Source organism: Panulirus ornatus, chromosome 16, assembly GCF_036320965.1.
Source record: "Panulirus ornatus isolate Po-2019 chromosome 16, ASM3632096v1, whole genome shotgun sequence".
NCBI classification, from domain to species: domain Eukaryota; kingdom Metazoa; phylum Arthropoda; class Malacostraca; order Decapoda; family Palinuridae; genus Panulirus; species Panulirus ornatus.
The window spans coordinates 9,300,856-9,318,628 of record NC_092239.1 but is presented as its reverse complement, the minus strand read 5'-3'; positions in this window follow the sequence as shown (position 1 = coordinate 9,318,628).

Sequence of the window (17,773 nt, the reverse complement as noted above, 5' to 3'; positions counted from 1 at the left end):
GTGATTAATGTTTGTGTGTTACGGGGGAGAGAGAGTTTGCACTCATAACCTTGTATGTATGTACCACTTCTTTACCCCACTGTGCACAACACACACACACACACACACACACACACACACACACACACACACACACACACACCACGTATCTTAGCCTAAGCCAGATACTCATTGTTTGACCACCCCTGAGGGAAGGATGAACATCTTTGGTGGATATAGGCCGACTGCCACTGGCCCAGGGTTCTAACCAATGAGGGTCCGAGCTCGAGCTGGCCTGTACTGACTCACAGTCAGTAATGCTGTGTGTGTGTGTGTGTGTGTGTGTGTGTGTGTGTGTGTGTGTGTGTGTGTGCATACAATGCTGGTTTTTGCTTAGGTTCTCGTGTACACATATCTATCTTACACTTCCTCTGAAACAAAGCAGTCATCACCACACCCTGTCTACTGTAACATTCGTCTAGCGTTGCTAAATCACGTATAGATCTACTGTTTCTGGCAAGCTCAACCTTGTAAGCGAGAATGTATATATAAAAAAAACAACAACTAAATCCTCCGGGTGACCATAAGTGGCACTTGATGATAAGGGACACGCTGCTCCGTCATCTACCGCATCATCAGCAGCACGCACGCATGACTACCGTGTGCATGATGCAGGTAACAGCATCACCTTTAGAATGCACAGTGGACGAGACGTTTACCTGCCCGGTGTGGACGGATGCAAAAGACGTTTTGACGTGAGGGAGGATATTGTCCTGGGGGCTCATTACCGCCTCCACTGATCATGAAGTATGCAGCACCGCTGGTTTAATCCGGCGGCAAAGCGGATTCTTAGTATCAGAAAGCAGGACTTAAAAGAAGAGGAGAGGTTGCAGGTTTGAGCCCCCGGATCCTCCTCCTGCTTTGCATCTCTCTCTCTCCCTCCAAGATTCAAGGTGATGGGCTGGGTGAGGTTGTTGCCTCCGCCGCCACCGCTCACCCACAACAACAGTCATCATCATCACCACTACTACTACCACAACCACGATTCTCCAGCTGGAAAAGCGTTTTTTTAAGGGTGATCCTGGATGACCGGGAGGCCTCGAGAGAGAGAGAGTCAGAGAGAGAGAGAGAAAGAGACGATTGATTTACTGAATAATGTAGAATTTTATGGAGCTGACTACGAATATTTTGGAATTGACTGCCATTCCTGTAAGGGATTTGGACGTACTTTTTTTTTTTTTTATAGTAGGAGGAGCGTTAGGACGTACTTTTTAAACAGGGGAGTGTTATCAAGATGTGGTACTGAGTATATCGGATTGACTACCATTCCTGGGGCCCATATTTGATGGTATTCCATCCTCTACGAACATTATGAGCATCAACTTGATTTAGAGATGATCATTTCATCTATAACACTCCCATTTACCCGCCAGCAGTCGATGACCAATAATATTCCGAAGTATATTCCCGCAATATCAATTTCTGACCTTCAGGCTGTGGATTTTTGCATATATGATGAGCTAATTAACATAATTATGCATAAATGAGGAGAAATTTTTTAAAAGTTTTTTTATCACGAACTTGTTTTTCCTCTTAATTGCAGATGGCTTTCTATATCTTATGGGAAGTCTTGTGTTCCTTAAGGTCTCCTGACGAAGGGAAAGGCCCTAGACCTTGAGTGTTCAGTACGTTTGGATGGCAGCTTCTGCTTGGACCAAGTGCATGATGGCACCATCTCCTGGGCCAGTGCATGACGGTGGCTTTTGCCTGGGCCAGTGTATATGACTGTAGCCTCTGCCTGGACCAGTGTATAGCGGTAGCCTCTGCTTGGACCAACGCACGACTGTAGCCTCTGCCTGGACCAGTGCATGACTGTAGCCTCTGCCTGGACCAGTGCATGACTGTAGCCTCTGCCTGGACCAGTGCATGACTGTAGCTTTTACCTGGACCAGTGCATGACTGTAGCTTCTACCTGGACCATTGCATGACTGTAGCCTCTGCCTGGACCAATGGATGACTGTAGCTTCTACCTGGACCAGTGCATGACTGTAGCTTCTACCTGGACCAGTGCATGACTGTAGCCTCTGTCTGGACCAATGGATGACTGTAGCTTCTACCTGGACCAGTGCATGACTGTAGCCTCTACCTGGACCAGTGCATGACGGTGTGAGATCATGTCGACAGCTCCCCCACACCCAGCCATCACCGTCTCTAACTCCGGGCATATCAAATCAACCCAATGTTCACAAATCATTAATTACGCACAAAATTCTCCAGCGGCTTATATTATTCGCGAGCTGTATCATTGTAATACTATATGTATATATTTTTTAACCTAATTAGCTTCCAGCATTAATTGTTTGCATACCTGCATGATTAATGAGACAGGTAGCATATTATCCCGAGCAAATGTGATACTTTACTCGAATCAAGTGTGTTGGATATCCATTATCAGGTGGCAAACTCGAGTGTAAAGTATTTAGAGGTAATGTGTGATGTTGTTCTCTAAGTGCTGCCGAAGCGTAGCATCTCTTTCTCTATGACAGATTAAGCTCGCGAAATATGCGTCGATTATGACGAATTGAGCTCGCGAAATTTGCGTCGATTATGACGAATTGAGCTCGCGAAATTTGCGTCGATTATGACGAATTGAGCTCGCGATATTTGCGTCGATTATGACGAATTGAGCTCCCGAAATTTGCGTCGATTATGACGAATTAAGCTCGCGATATTTGCGTCGATTATGACGAATTGAGCTCCCGAAATTTGCGTCGATTATGACGAATTAAGCTCGCGATATTTGCGTCGATTATGACGAATTAAGCTCGCGAAATTTGCGTCGATTATGACGAATTAAGCTCGCGAAATTTGCGTCGATTATGACGAATTGAGCTCGCGAAATTTGCGTCGATGATGACAAATTGAACTCGCGAAATTTGCATCATGACAAATCAAGCTAACCAAATTTGCGTCGCTCGCCAAATTTGCGTCGACTCAGCAGCCTTTCCGTATCCATACCTTCAGCCTCCGCTTCCCTGCGACGACACTGGGAGGAACAAGTCATCTTCAGGGAAGCTGGGTCGTCATCATCGATGGCTCTCACTTCCCCGTCGGACTTGAGGTCATCGCGGGTCGATGTGCATCATCGGTTGACCTCATCGCCGAGGAGTTTACTGCTCCCCCCCCCCCCCCCCTCTCTCTCTCTCTCTCTCTCTCTCTCTCTCTCTCTCTCTCTCTCTCTCGGAGCTCTTACCCCCGGCCCGGTTCCCGTGCGGGTAATGATAGCTTTTAGGGCTGTCCTCCACTGGTCCGGACTGCAGGTCGAAACCTAAGACATAGCACACGACCTTGTCCGAATCCTGTTCGCCAGTGTTGTCATTGGACAATATTTCTCTGGCTTCCTTCACGTCCAATACTTCCTTCCTGATTCTTTAACCTTTATTTCTACATAGTACATTAACACCTTTTTCCCCTCATGCTACTCGTATCTTCGACCTCTTCTCCCTGTATATCTATGATTTAGTTTAACTTCAGTATTGAATATATGCCGTTAAAATACTTTGCTCGAAAATCTGCTGGAAACTCGTTATTTGCACGAAAACCTGCTGGAAACTCGTCATTTGCATTCGCACCTGTTACTGCCATCCCTTCCACAGTACCTTCCACTTTAATCTACCTCGCTTTCCCATTCATGTCCTCTGGTATCACGCCTTTTACTTTCCCTCCCCTCAAAATGCTTCATACGCTCACCTAATTGCTCCAGGAATATCCTCATCTTTTTTTCTATAAGCTCATCTCCGCCCAGTGTATTTTTAGCTTCTATACTTATAGGAGCATGAGCAAACATGAGTACATATTTGTCCTCTCTCCTCTCGCAATTCATGTTTGAGGTGTGGTGAGTGTATATATACCTGAGCTACACAATGTAAACATAATGCATTTTAGAAAAGCTCTTCTTTCGTCTCTTTTGCATGTTCCAGTGCTTCAGCAGGATTCTAACAAAGTATCATTTAACATTAACGTTGAATTCATGTTCCCATGAAACATATGTGATGTAACAGCGGCAGTAATCATTTCATATTTATATATTCGCCATTTCCCGCTTCCATAGGTAGCACCAAGAATAGACTAAAGACCGATATTTTTTCACATCCACTTTTTAGATGTCATGTGAAATGAAAACGAAACAAGGAGCCGTCTCTGTCCGACAGTCATACCCGCAGACCTTTGCGTAGTTTACCCTGACAGCTTCATATGCCCTGGTTCAGCTTAATGACAGTGCATCATCTCCTGTATACCAACCACATCGCTCTTATTGGCTCTGTCCTATGCACGCCTCGCACCCTCCTGCATGTCCAGACTCCGAGCACTTACAGCATCTCTCACTCTGTCGCTCCACCTTTCCTACTTCCTCTGCTTCTACCGTGAAAATGCCTCTTAGTCCACCTTTCCTCACTCATCTACATACGTCAAAACATTTCAGCACACTCTGTTTAGTTTTCTCGTACATATTCTTCTTACTAAGCCTGTCTCTTACTCAACCATCATGTATTCGATCAACCTCCTCAGACATCTCGTTACCAACACATTCAACCTCCCCCGTTCTTTTTGATCTTACATCTATCTTACATCTAGTCATCTTACGCAACATCGTCGGGACAGCCACACGTATCATCAAACGTATCCATCTTTATCCTCACAGACAGTAAATGACCTCTCCTTCCAGACACTCCTCAGTGCTCCCACGGGTCTCAGTCTCCTCACTCACCCTATGGCTTACTTCAGCTCCCACGGGTCCATACGTTGCCATGTCCACACTCAAGTATGTATAACATCTCATTTCCTCCTGATTCTCTCCAGTCAGACTCGACTCTCCAATCACTTCATATCACTCTATTGTTATGCTTGATAACCTTAACTTGGAGGAGGGTTGGATTCCTTCTTTCAAGTAAGCTGGTGAGACAGACGTTGGTGTAGGTCCTAAGGGAGTTCCGTGATTGTCTTCGTCTTGACGTCTTTTGATATGAATTGGCTCGCACAATGATCCATTGCTGTTGGGGAGCTAGGATGCCGGGGCTAGAAATACTTACTGTACGAAGTGGTCTCGTCACTTTTTGTTATAGTAAGGTTGTCGTCGGTGCTGTCTATATGGCACATCCTGCGAACAACTCCTCTTCTTTTGTAAGAACGGTGGGCAGACTGCTGCATCTTACGAAGATCGATGGGTAGACTGCTCCTTCGAACGATTCCTACCAAGGAAAATCAAACAGCAACAGACCACTGGGGGTCGTCCTTTCGAGGCCTTTTGTTATAATGGAAGAAGTTAGACGCTCTTAGACTAGCGAGGTAAGAGTATGAAGAGTCATACGATTCAGAAAGAGAAAAAAATAGAACTACTTCAAATTGTTCATGTGACTAAGGAGGCGCAAATGATGTTTAGTCGTGGACGTGAAGTGAAAAAGTTATAGTCTGTTCTGAAACATAACTGTGATATTTATCTTAACCACTCGAGCTGGAAAATTATTCCATATGTTAACAATCCTGATGAAGAAAAAGTATTGCCTCTCATTCGATGGGAAATCGTTAGACAAGAATTTGTCTGTAAATTCCTTCGCAGTGTAAGTCTCCCGTTGTCATCTCAGACAATATCATCACCATGAACTGCGGCTCGTAATGTGATGATATAAACAAGACACATCACTCTCTGGGCTCCTTATTCTGGTACGCTCACGTAACCAACTCCTCACCCTGTTCGCAGTACATTAAAATCCCTGTCTCTATATCTTCTTACTGAGCTTTGATGGATGTAGTAACAAGATATATCACTTTCTGAGCTCCATATTCTGGCACGCTCACGTATTCCAGCTCCTCACCGTGTTTGCAGTACATCACAGTCCATGTGTCCGTATCTTCTAGCTGAGGTTGGATGGATGTAATTTCGTATGCGTCTGTGGTCCTCCCCTCCGTGGATATGGGACGGGGTGTGGTCCCTCAGCAGACAGTTATCACCTTCCTATGTCAGTCTTTCACAAGTAGAGAGTCAAAGCCACGAACTCCCCACACGACTTGTATATTTGACGTCTGCATGAATTAGTTACAGAGGAGAGTTTCTTGTACGCTTTTCCTTTGTATTTCCACTGTGTTAAGTTGTCGTTTATTTACTACTATTCTCTTTCTCTGAATTTCAGAGACTCGGCCGTCGTTTATGTCAGCGTTGACTCATCAGGTAAGAGCCTTGGTGGCTTCTGATCCCTCGGAAATCCCTTGGAAAATGCTTATTCTCTGCCACTAATGGAGTAGTCCTGGGGATGGAATGTTTCTCAGTTAATTCTTTATGACATTTGCTTTTGGAAACGTGATTGTATTCATCATCTCTTCAACAGCAATACACACTCGTGTCCTGTCATCCTTGGAGGTGACGGTAGGACCCGTAAGCACGGCGGTATGACCCTTGGGCACAGCGGTACGACCCTTGGGCAAGACGATACTGCCCTTGCATATTTACGATACGACTCTTTGGTATGATGGTCTGATCTTCAACCTGGCCTCTTAGTACCTTGTCACGTCCGTAGGAGCGGAGGAGTCGGTTGGAAGGTCGGTTATTGGGCTGTGGGCCTCTCAACTGCCAGGGTCGTTCAGCTCGTCATCGTGAAATTAACACAACTCGAAAAAAATCTCTAAACACCTTCTTCAGTTGTTACAGATCCTTCCAAGACCATATACACTCTTAGTATGTCTATGACCCACAAGGCGTTGGTGATGTGCTTCTCGCCCCTTCCTTCCCTACACATGCGACAGCTGGCTCAACCCTTGACCTTCCGTCAGGGCGATAGCATACACAGGCGTGGCCAGACTTTGCTAGAAATAAACTCCAGTGTGTTTGCTAGGGAGAGAGTGGCTCGCCTGCTCCCCCGTCGCCACCACGACCACCACCTTCCTCCCCAGGAGGTTGCTCCTCTCCCCACCTTTAAACCCGCTGCTATCACAAGGTCGGTGACATCAACAGAATCCTAGCCACCTCATCTGGGTGTCCTCAAGTAGTGGTCGTCAGTTTGATTAGTACAGAGAAAATATGGAGAGTCTCTGATTGCCAAGTGCGTGTCTTCGTATCATGACCTTAATAGCAAAATCTTTCTTTCCCCAGTTCCTTTTTGTTATTGTCATATCTATTGCCTCTGTATTTTTGACACAGAGCCTTGCCGCGTTCGATGGACAGTGACATAGAATAGCAGTTCTAAGACTTTAAGAGCATCACAGAAAAAAAAAAAATGGTCTGAAAAGACAGTAGCTATATATATACATCTCGGAACCTTCGTGGGGAAACACGTGGTAGGTTGAGCATACAATTGTGGCTATGGGGACAAACTCCTCACGCCTCCTGCTTCCAGGGGTCCAGCCACCTCAATGTTACCTCCTTCCCCTCGTCGCATGAATCCTCCGGATTCATGTGGCCACCCGAGTCACAGAGGTGGCGTCTGCAGCCTTTGGGGGGAGTACGAAATCCCCTCCCACGCACGGCTGAACTTCCCATTTTCGGCCGTGCGTGAGAGAGTTAAGTGCTATCTGTGGTCTGAGTGGCAGCGGGCGGAAAGATGGATTTTACTGCCCTGATTGGTAATTTGAGAATGTGGAGGGGCTATAACTAACCCCACTCACACGTAGGTGGGCGAACCAAAGGCAGTGTATCTGCCGCAACGGAAAGACCTCCCTCAGAAAAGTTATACCACCGAATATATGTAGTTTGGGTGTTATAATTACATTCTGTAACATGAATGCCCAACTGTGACAGTCTCACAGGACGCCGTAGTATCAGTCGTGCCTGTATAAACCTGAAGCCGAGGGGGAGGCAGGTCCTACATGTAGATTATCCTGAATGTGAACAGAGTTTCCGTCTTCGCTCGTATGTAAAGGGAAGTATTTATTCCACTGTGTCACAGGATGTTGGAGGTATCCATCTTTGATCTATGGATTTGCACACAACTGTACACAGTTTACTAGCTGGAAGTGTGTGTGTACACATTTATGCTCGCAGGGAGTTTACACAGGAGGCGAAAGAGAACAGTCTGTCGAAATGAAAGTAATCTCTTACGAGCGGGATGTTTAACGACATCAAGAGAGGTAGTGAGTGGACGGACGGTGAAGTAGTGACCATCAAGATGTATGGAATGTCCAGTCCTGGGAAACTGCAGCATCACTTTCTTCCACTGGCATATGTATATAATACCTTTGGTGAATTCAGACCACTTCCCAACATCAAGGGAAAAAAAACCCGAAAGCGAAGGGGTTTGCAACAGAAAATTCGACTTTCTTTTTTTAATCAGAGAACCAAAGCTTCCCCCAGGGGACGTGAAAATTTTTTGAAAAACTGCTGGGTATAGATATACAGTTTTACTGTGTTTAAAATCTATACATATCCCTGGAAAGCCACAGTATTTCCAAAGGGTTTAAATCAAACCTCGGGTTTTCCTTTTGAAAGTATAAAAACAATTCTTTAAAAATTACTTAAAAATGGATCTTTTATCAATGTATTTTAAAGGTTTGGGGCCCTTTTTTAAAAATATTTCATATCCAGGGGTTTTGGGATCATTTTGGGACATTTTAGGGGCCAAACCTTTTTTCAGATAAGGGCCCGCTCTCTAAAAAATCCCCAAACCTTTAGGGGAACGGTTCCCGTCTTTTTTTTTATATCATTTTTTTAAAAAAATACTTATTAAAGTGGTTTTTTTCAAATTTCCCCCGCCCCCCACATTCCCCTGGTAAAAAGGGGTTCTCATCTCTCATGAACCTAAGGAAACTTTTTCCCTCTAGCACAGAGGTTTTTAAAGCTGTCCCAGTCCCCTTTATACCCCCGGGGGCAGAAAAAACATTGGGTTTGAAACATTCAATGAGAAAATTCGTAAACCGCTTGAAAAATTGGGATTTCGTGGGGGGTGATGTATCCAGCTTTTAAAATTTTTTTTTTGTAAACCAGCGCCACACCAACACAATTTATGTGGAAAAGGGAAACCCTGCCCCTTTTCCCCTTACCCCCTTTTGTTGGAAAAAGGGTGACAACCCCACAAACCCTGGTTTAACGTTGGGAAGCTTGAAGTTTTTCGTGATCCAGCTTGACACCAAAAATTTCCAGTGGGGGATTATGTTTCCCATTTTTGGGGCCTTTTTGTGAACCGGCGTGACGTTATGTGGGGGCAGGGGTTTGGGGTTTTTTCCGGGGAAACCACCGTGACATGGACGATGTGCGCAGCCTTGTCTCCAACACGGACAGCAAAAATTCGTGGGATCATATGAGGAAAGACTTCGTAGCGAGTCCCCGCGCCGCCAACCCCTTTACCGTTTGGGATGTGGTGGTTTGGGCGCCTTTTCAATTTCCAGATATAAACTCCAAAAAACTTTTTTTTAATTTTTGGGGGGGCCACATTGAAATTTGGCCTTAAGGGAGGGAGGGTTGGGGGAGGGAGGAATCGTTCCCACCGAACAGAAAAAAATCGAGACAAGATTATTCTCCCTTTTAATGAAAAATGGGATCCCCCGCCGGGGGCAGACAGTTTAGGATCACCTTTTTCGCGCCGTGCACGCACGTGAGGTTTTCCAAAACGCTCCCCTTTTTTCCGCCCCGTAATTTCCACACTTTTCCCCTTTCCCCCCCTTTTTAATTTCCATTCCCCCTCCCCCAGTGGGGGTTTCCACGTTCTCGGCCGTAAACCGCAGTAGGATCACACGTTTTTTCCCCTCCCCGCACTAATTTTCACCCTTTTTTTCCCCCTCCCAAATTGGGTTCCCCCTCCCCCTTCCCCCCCTTTTTGAAACCCCCCTCCCGCCTAATTTTTGGAAATCTTTTTTTTTTTTTTCCCGCCCCTCATTCCCCCCTTTAAAAATGTAGAAAAAAATTTTTAAAAACCATAAATAAAATGATAATATATTTCAAAATAAACTTTTAATAATTTCCTTTTTAAAATTAAAAAAAAAAATTAAAAAAATTTTAGAAAATAAAAAATCCCCCCCAAAAATTTAAAAAACCCCCTTTCCCCTTTTAAAAAAAAGGGGGTGCCAAATGGGTGGAAAACTTTCCAATTTTTAATTTTTCCTTTTCCCCTCCCCCCTTTGAATTTTTCTTTTTTTCACCTTTTTGTTTCCCACTTCCTATTTTCTAGGTGGGAAGAACCTTTTTTTTGGGAAATTTTTTTTCCCCTTTTCCTTTCTTTTTTTGGGGCCCCCCTTCCCTGTTCCCCTCTTTAAATTTTTAATACGGGGGAAAGGTATTCTTTCCCCCCCCCTACCCCCCGGGGAATAAAGAAAAAAAAGAAATATAAAATTATATAAATAAAATAAAATAAAAAATATAAAATATATAATATATAATATTTTATATAAATATAAAATGAAAAGGGGGAAAGCATCTGAATTGGGTGTGGGCCCAAATTTAAACCCCCGCAAACGAGGTTTTCGAACTCATGCGGGGCCCCCCCCCTCAAGCTAACCCCTTTGCTGACTAAATCGCTATTCATTGAAAAAAAAACCCCAAACCCCCAAAACACACCCCCAACACCCCTTTGCTGACGCGGTCCCTTTTTCCCCGGGGACAGCAACACCCTCCCTGCTATTTTCTTCCTTTTCCACAAATTAAAAGGGAAATTTAAAGGTTTTTTTTTTGGGGAGTGGATAGTGAGGTAGTAAAAAACTCGGTACTTGGGCCCCCCCCAATCTGTATTAAATGGGTCGGGAGAGGTTTTTTTATCTATTTTTTAAAAAAAAAAATTTCCCGTGTTTTTCCCTCCTTCCCTTGGGGACCTCGTCCATAAAATGCAGCCCCCCCGCCCTGGTCGTCAGCCACGAGACTTTGACGAAAAACCCTCTTGAACATACGTACCCTTCCCAAAAAAAACACCCGTCTAAAGCCAGTCATCATCATTAAAACCCCATTGCCCATTTTGGGAATCTTTCTCTTACCCAAATCTATTATTCCCCCTATCTGAATAAATCGCTTTCTCCCCTTTTTCCTCTCTCTCTTCTCTCTCTCTCTCCTCTTCCTCTCTCTCTTTTTCCTTTTTCCTTCTCTTTTTCCTTTTTTTTTTGCCGGGGTTAAAGCTTGGCGATTTGCCAGTCGGTTCATGTACTTTAACAACCACCAAAAAAAAAACACCAAAAGGGGAAAGGGTTTTCCGTAGCAGGGGAAATAAAATTTTAAGCGTGGGTCGGTCCCCCCCTTTCGTGGGGGGGTTGTCGACACTTTAATCATTTTGGGGAGATCTGTGGGCCCGCCTTTGTGCGGTGACGCCCATCCCGAAATACTTTTGGGGGTGTGTCGGTGGTGTCCCCGGGTCCCAAGAAAAAGCCCCCATGTGTTTTTGCCAGTTTGGTTTTCCCAGCCCCGCCCGTGTGTTTCGGATCGTTTTGGGAGTGTGGTATGCCTATGTCCTGCGTCATTTTGGGTAGTGGAAAGGGGTGCCCATAAAAAATGCGCCCAAAACCAGTGAGCCAAAGAAAAACCACCGGACACGGTGTCTATATTACCTGACGATATGCAATTCCAGTGTACCATAGCAATGTCTCGTGACAGTACCATAACCCAGTAAAGGGGCCCCCTTTGCTTAGTCCCTTTATGTAAAATACCGTAAAAGCTTCCCCTTTAATGACGGGAGCAATCGTGAATTAAAATTTTCGGAGTACGTAAATCTTGCACTCTTTCAATATACAAGAGCAAGAGCGCAATCACAGACCACAGAGGACAATATTAGGGAACCCCATGATTTAAAAAAAAAAAAAAGGATCCTTTTGTAAAAATGCCCCTTAATCTAATAGTCCTTCGGTTTACGTCACGTAAACTTTTATGATGATTATAGTCTATTTCCCATTGCTTGGTTGTTCTCCCCCTGCAATATCTGCCCCCCCTTGCAAACCCCATTTTTTCTTCGCTGAAATTTTCTTGGGAGGGAAGAAAGCACCCCCAAAGGGTTATCATAATGGGGCCCCCGGATATTCTCTTACCTCCGTCGTATGTTGTAGTCATTTGTCCTCCTTTCAAAAATTTGGGGGCCCCCAAACTCGTGTGTTGTGTGTGTGTTTTGTGGGGGTGTGTGGGGGGGGGGCAAACGTAATTTTGAAAAAAAAAAAAAAAGTTTTACTATTGCCCTTACTCGCAATGGCAATACAGAAGACATTCCTTTTTTTAAAAAAAGGGGCCCGGTAATTCACCCCGGGCCCCAAATTAGGGGGGGTTTTAGTCTCTTAAGTTATAAAAGATTCAAATGGAAAACTCTGCAGGTTCCCCCATCCTCAGGACTCTATAAACAAGAGGAGAAATTAGGTTCCAGGCTCTCAAGACCGAACTTACGAGATCCGATGCTATTTCCCCTTTCGTCTGCTTTTCCGGGTCGGTGATATTGTTCACTCGCTCTCCCTCCCTCCTAGTCTTCTGGCTGTTGGGGAATAGATCCCCTCTCCCCCCCTCAACAACAGGGAGCAGTAATGGTGCGTGTGATTCGCAGGATTTGCATGCTCGCTTCGATGAAAGTATGGTAAGCATGTTTTTCAAGTGGAACTTTGAATGTGGAGATGTGTCTGGACATCGAGGATCTCCCTTGGAGACGTTACCTCCTCCCTCCGTGCATGTCTGACAGTGTAATACACACACCTTTCCTACGATGTATTCCGTTATAATATACTTTGCATGTCTCTCGTATGCTCGTTTCTCCTAGAACGTCTGCGGAAGCGAGGTAAACATGTCTTTATTTTCCCATCAGCTTAATGTGGGCCCTTTTTACCCCCCACCCACTAAACGCTGTGCCCAGGGGTTTGGAGGGGGGGGGTTGGGGCCCCTCGCCTTGAAACCCCCTCCCACACACACACCCCACCCCAACACCCCCCAACCACAAAGAAAAATCCTCCCTGCTCTACCTCCTCCAGCGCCCTTTTTTTAATTTCGGCATCATTTCTCTTTTTGCCCTTCCCACGAGGGAATACGTATATACTCTCTTCTCTTTTCCCCCTTTCCCCCAAAAAAAAAACCTCTTCCCTCCATCTCCTCTCTCCCCTCCTCTCTTTTTTTTTCCGGACAAATTTTGGCCCTTTAGAGCCTCTCTCTCTTCCCCTCTCTCAAAATCCCTCTCTCTCCTCTCCTCCCCTTCCTTAAAAAATTCTCTTCTCCCTCCCCTCTTCCCTCCTTTTCTCTCTCTCTCCTCCCTCTCCCCAAAACAACCCCAAACCCCTCACCCCAACACACACCAACACACAAAACACAAACCCACAACCACCACCACTATAAAATATAAAATAAATAAAATTAAAAATATAAATATTAATATAAAAATATAAATTTTATTATACATAAATAATAATATATATAAATAAAATATTAATTAATAATTTTTAAAATATTAAATATCCCCAACAACATATACATCTCTTGTTTTGGACCTTTTGTCGGGTGTGGTGGTTTGAAACCTACTAACTTTCTCCCCCAGAAGGTTTTTGAAACTTTGCACAAAACCAAAACCTCCATCTCTTTTTTCCCCGCTGTTAGGGGGGTTAACAAAAAATTCTGTTCGATGATATCCAGTTATCGCAGAAAATCCAAATGACCCATCAAAATTTCAAAAGAATAAAAAAACAAAACTCATTTTTTCCTGTAAAAAACCCCCAAAAACCAAAAAACACCTGCTTTTGTAAACCAAAGATTTTTTCAAACGAAAAACTTTTTTTCGTTTTCCCTTTTAAAGGGGGGTTTTAAAAAAAACTTTTCACTCTTTCCAGGGGTTTGACCTTAAACTGATATATTTTTCCTTTGATTAATTTAAGGATTACAATTCGCCCTTGTGGGGAACGATGCAAATGGGTTTGAGGGAACCCCGGGCCGGCCCTGTTGTACAAGATTTGGAAAAAAAGATTTTTAAAAACATTTTTGGGGGGTTTGCCCCAAAATTTTGGGGTCCCTTGGTTGAAAACCCCGGTTTTGAAAAGGGGGAATGGAAGATGTTTCTGTTTTTATTTTGCCCCTTTAATTTTTAAACCCTTTCAAAGGAAAAGGGGGACGCTGTGCTGTTTTGGGCCCCGGGAAATTTTTCAAACAGCAGACGCTGTCTTGGGAAACCCGGGTTTTGCAAAAGGGGGGCAACGCTGCCCTTGAAAAACCCTCGGTGTTTCCGAAAGGGAACAGACGCAAACGTCTTTTTTAAAACCGGGTTTCCCCCCGCAGCCGTTGTCTGTGTGGAACCCCAAAAAGCGGGGTAGGGTTTACCCCAACGATAAAAAAAAAAAAAAAAAAAAAAAAGGGAGGGGGTTTTAATCCTTTTTTCAAAGGGGGCAAAAAAAAATTTCATTTTTTTAACTCGCGAATTTTTGAAGTATTTTTGGTATTTTTTTAATTTTTTTTCAATTTTTTTTAAAATGGGGAAATTTGTGTGTGTGTGTGTGGTGTGTTGGGGGTTGTGTTGGGGTTGTAAAAAAAACTTCGGGGGGGGAAAGGTTTTCAAAGGGTGTTTTAAAAAAAGAAATTAGAGTGAATTTACGGGTGGAAAAAATTAAAAAACTCGTATCATTAACATCAGATGGGCTATTCTTATACGATTTAATCCTACTTTTAAACCCTTGCCCCCTGAAGGATGTTATTGACTTCATAGGAAAATGATATTCCCCCCTTTTTGAAATTTACTTTTTGGGATTGAAAATTTTTTAGCTTTTTGGGGGGCAAAGAGGGGGAGTAAATAGTAAATTTCCAAGACTGGGTTTTCGAACTTCCTTGGAGAAACGATCAAGTTTTCTGTGTTTCTCATTAGATCTAAAGTGAAATGTTTCTTATGATTAGCTGGTGTCAAGAATGTCCAGGTGAGAAAGAGAGGGCTGAGGATGTCTTCCTTCCAGATGGTCACAACTGAATGAATCCTAGATATACAGAACTTTTCCATTTGTTTAAAAAAAAAAAGGAAACTTTGGGTTTAGCCCCCGGCCCCGGAGACTTTGTACCGGAAAAAATCAAAGATCTTTTCAAGTGTCCCTTTTAGCTTCCCCTCCAACCTTGATTTAATTAAGCCAGATTGCTAGATAGATATTTTGGGGAAATATGGGATGGGGAAGAAAGATAGAAAAAAAGAATAGATAAAAAAAAATAAAACACATTTTTCCTTTGGGCTTTTCAACTTGGGTAACATCATCCGTAACTTATTTTCCTGAAGCCACAGAGGTGTTATCTGCGTGGAAGGGCTGGTCAGGGTTGATGCTGGCTGGCTAGACTCTAAAAAGATTACAGAAAAGCTTTTAGCTAATACAGACAAACTGCTGTCAAAAACCTTGCAAAACGAGTGTGGGGGTTTCCCTTTTAAACAAGCGCAGTTAAAATCTGCCATGAAAGAGGGCCGTCTTGGTTTTTGTAAAAAAAAGAAGAATTTAATTGAAGAGAATCTTCGGCTACGGAACATGGTTTTTATATACTAAAATCAGCCTAAGAAAGACTAAGTTTTTGAAATAAGCAACAACTTTAGAAAGGGTTTTTGACAAGGACATGATCTTTGAGGATAAGAATATTAAGTTTCCAGAATGCGAATTATGTCAGGGCATGTCCTGACCAAGGGCTTCCCGTTTTCCCATGCTCCCAAAGGGCAGGTTTACTTTCCGGGTCATAAAAAAAAAACCCTTGGGAAGGGGAAAAAAATCAGGAAAACCCCATCACCCCAAAAAAAGGGAGCGAGAGTGAAGACATGTGAGGGGAAAAAGAAAAACGTCACCTCCCTGCCCCCCTTTTCCCTTTCCTTTCCCCTTTGTTTTCATGCCGACGCTGAACAAAGAAAAATTCCCTAACGAAGCAATTTTTTCACAGCTCCCCCAGGGGAACAGACTTCCCGGGGGTTTAAAAACCCAAACCCGGGGAGGGAATGACGAAGAGACTTTGAAATTTAAAGGTTTTTTTAGGAGGTGAAAAAACTTTTTCCCCCCCCTCCAAAAAACCCTTTTTTTTTTAAAAAAAAAAAAAACCCCGGGGGTCTTTTTTTTTTTTTGGGAAAAAAAAGGGGGGGGCCCCAAAAGGAAAAAAAATTTTAAAAAAAAAATTTTTTTAAAAGGAAAAAACCCCCTTAAAAATTTTTTTTTGGGGAATAAAATAAAAGGGGAAACCAATTTTTTTAAATTCCCCCCCCCCTTTTTTTCCCCAAATTTGGCCCTTTTTTTTTTTAAAAATCCCCCCCCCAAAAAAAAAAAAAAAACCCCCCCTTTTTTTTTTTAAAAAAACCGAAAAAAAAAAAAGGGGAAAAAAAAAATTTTTTTTAAAATTTTGGGGGCCCAAAAAATGGGGGAAAAAAAATTTAATTCAAAATTTTTAAAAAAAAAAATTTTTCCAAAAAAAAAAGAAGGTTTAAAAAAAACCCGGGGGAAAAAAAATTTCCTTTTCCCCAAAAATTTTTTTCCCCCCCAACCCCTTTTTTCCCCCGAAAAACAAAAAAAGGCCCCCCCAAAAAACCCAAAAAAAGGTAAAAAAACCCCTTTAAAGAAAAAAAAACCCCCCCAAAAATTTTTAAAAAACCTTAAAAAAAAAAAACCAAAGCCCAAAAAAAAAAAAAAAATTTAAAAAAAAAAAAAACCCCCCCAAAAAAAAAAAAAAAACCCCCCAAAAAAAAACCCAAAAAGGTAAAAATTTTTCCCCCAAAACCCAAAAAAAACCCCTTTAAAAGGAAATTAAAAATTTTTAAAAAAAAAACCCCAAAAAAACCCTTTTCTTTTCCCCCAAAAAAAAAAATTTAAAAAAAAAATTTAAAAAAAGCCCCCCTTTTTAAAAAAAATTAAAAAACCCCAAAAAATCCCCAAAAGGGAAAAAAAAAAAAAAAAATTTTTTTTTCTTTTTTTCCCCCCCCCAAAAAAAAAAAGGGGAAACCCTTTTCCCAAAACCCAAAAAACCCCCCAAATAAAAAGGTTTTTTTTAAACCCCCAAAAGGAAAAAAAAAAAATGGGAGTTTAAACCCAAAAAAAAAGGGGGGAAACAAAAAAAAAAAATTCAAAAAAAAACCCAAAAACCCCCTTTTAAAAAAAAAAATTTTAAAACCCCCCGGGGGCCCCAAAAAAAACCCAAAAATGGGGGCCCCTCCCCCAAAAAAAAAAAAATTTTTTTAAAAAACCCAAACCCCCCGGGGGGTTTTTTTTTTAAAAAAGGGAAAAAAAAAGGTAAAAAAAAAAAAAAAAAACCCCCAAAAAAAAAAAAAAGAAAAAATTTAAAAAAAAGGGCCCCCCCTTTTTAATTGGGGCCCCAAAAAAAATTTTTAACCGAAAAAAAAGGGAAAAAACCCCCTTTTAAAAGTTTTTTGGCCCCCAAAAAAAAAAAATTTAAAAAGGGAAAAAACCCCCCAAAAAAGGGGAAAAAAAATTTAAAACCCCCCCGGCCCCCCCGGTAAAAAATTAAATTTAAAATTAAAAAAAAAAAAAAAGGGGAAAAAAAAAAAAAAAAAAAAGAAAAAAAAAGGGAAAAAAAAAAAAAACCCCCCCCCAAAAAAAAACCCCCTTTTAAAAAAGGGGGGGGGAAAAAAACGTAGGGGGAAAATTTTCAAGGAAGATTACGGGGGAAAACCCCCAAAGTAGCTACGTAAAAGGCCCAGGAGGAGGAAAAAGGGGGGGGGAAAGGGGGGAAAGGGAAAAAAAAAAAAAAAGGGGGGATTTGGGTCTCCCTCAAAACGGCTTATTCAAGGTTTATGCAAATGTCCCGTGGGCACGGACAGCACGGTTAAAAAAAGGGAAACCCCAGGGGGAGAGTCAGGTGCCTCCAGCGAAATCGGGAGGGTTTTTATTGGCTTAATCTTCCAAGTGTTCCCCCAAAAATGAT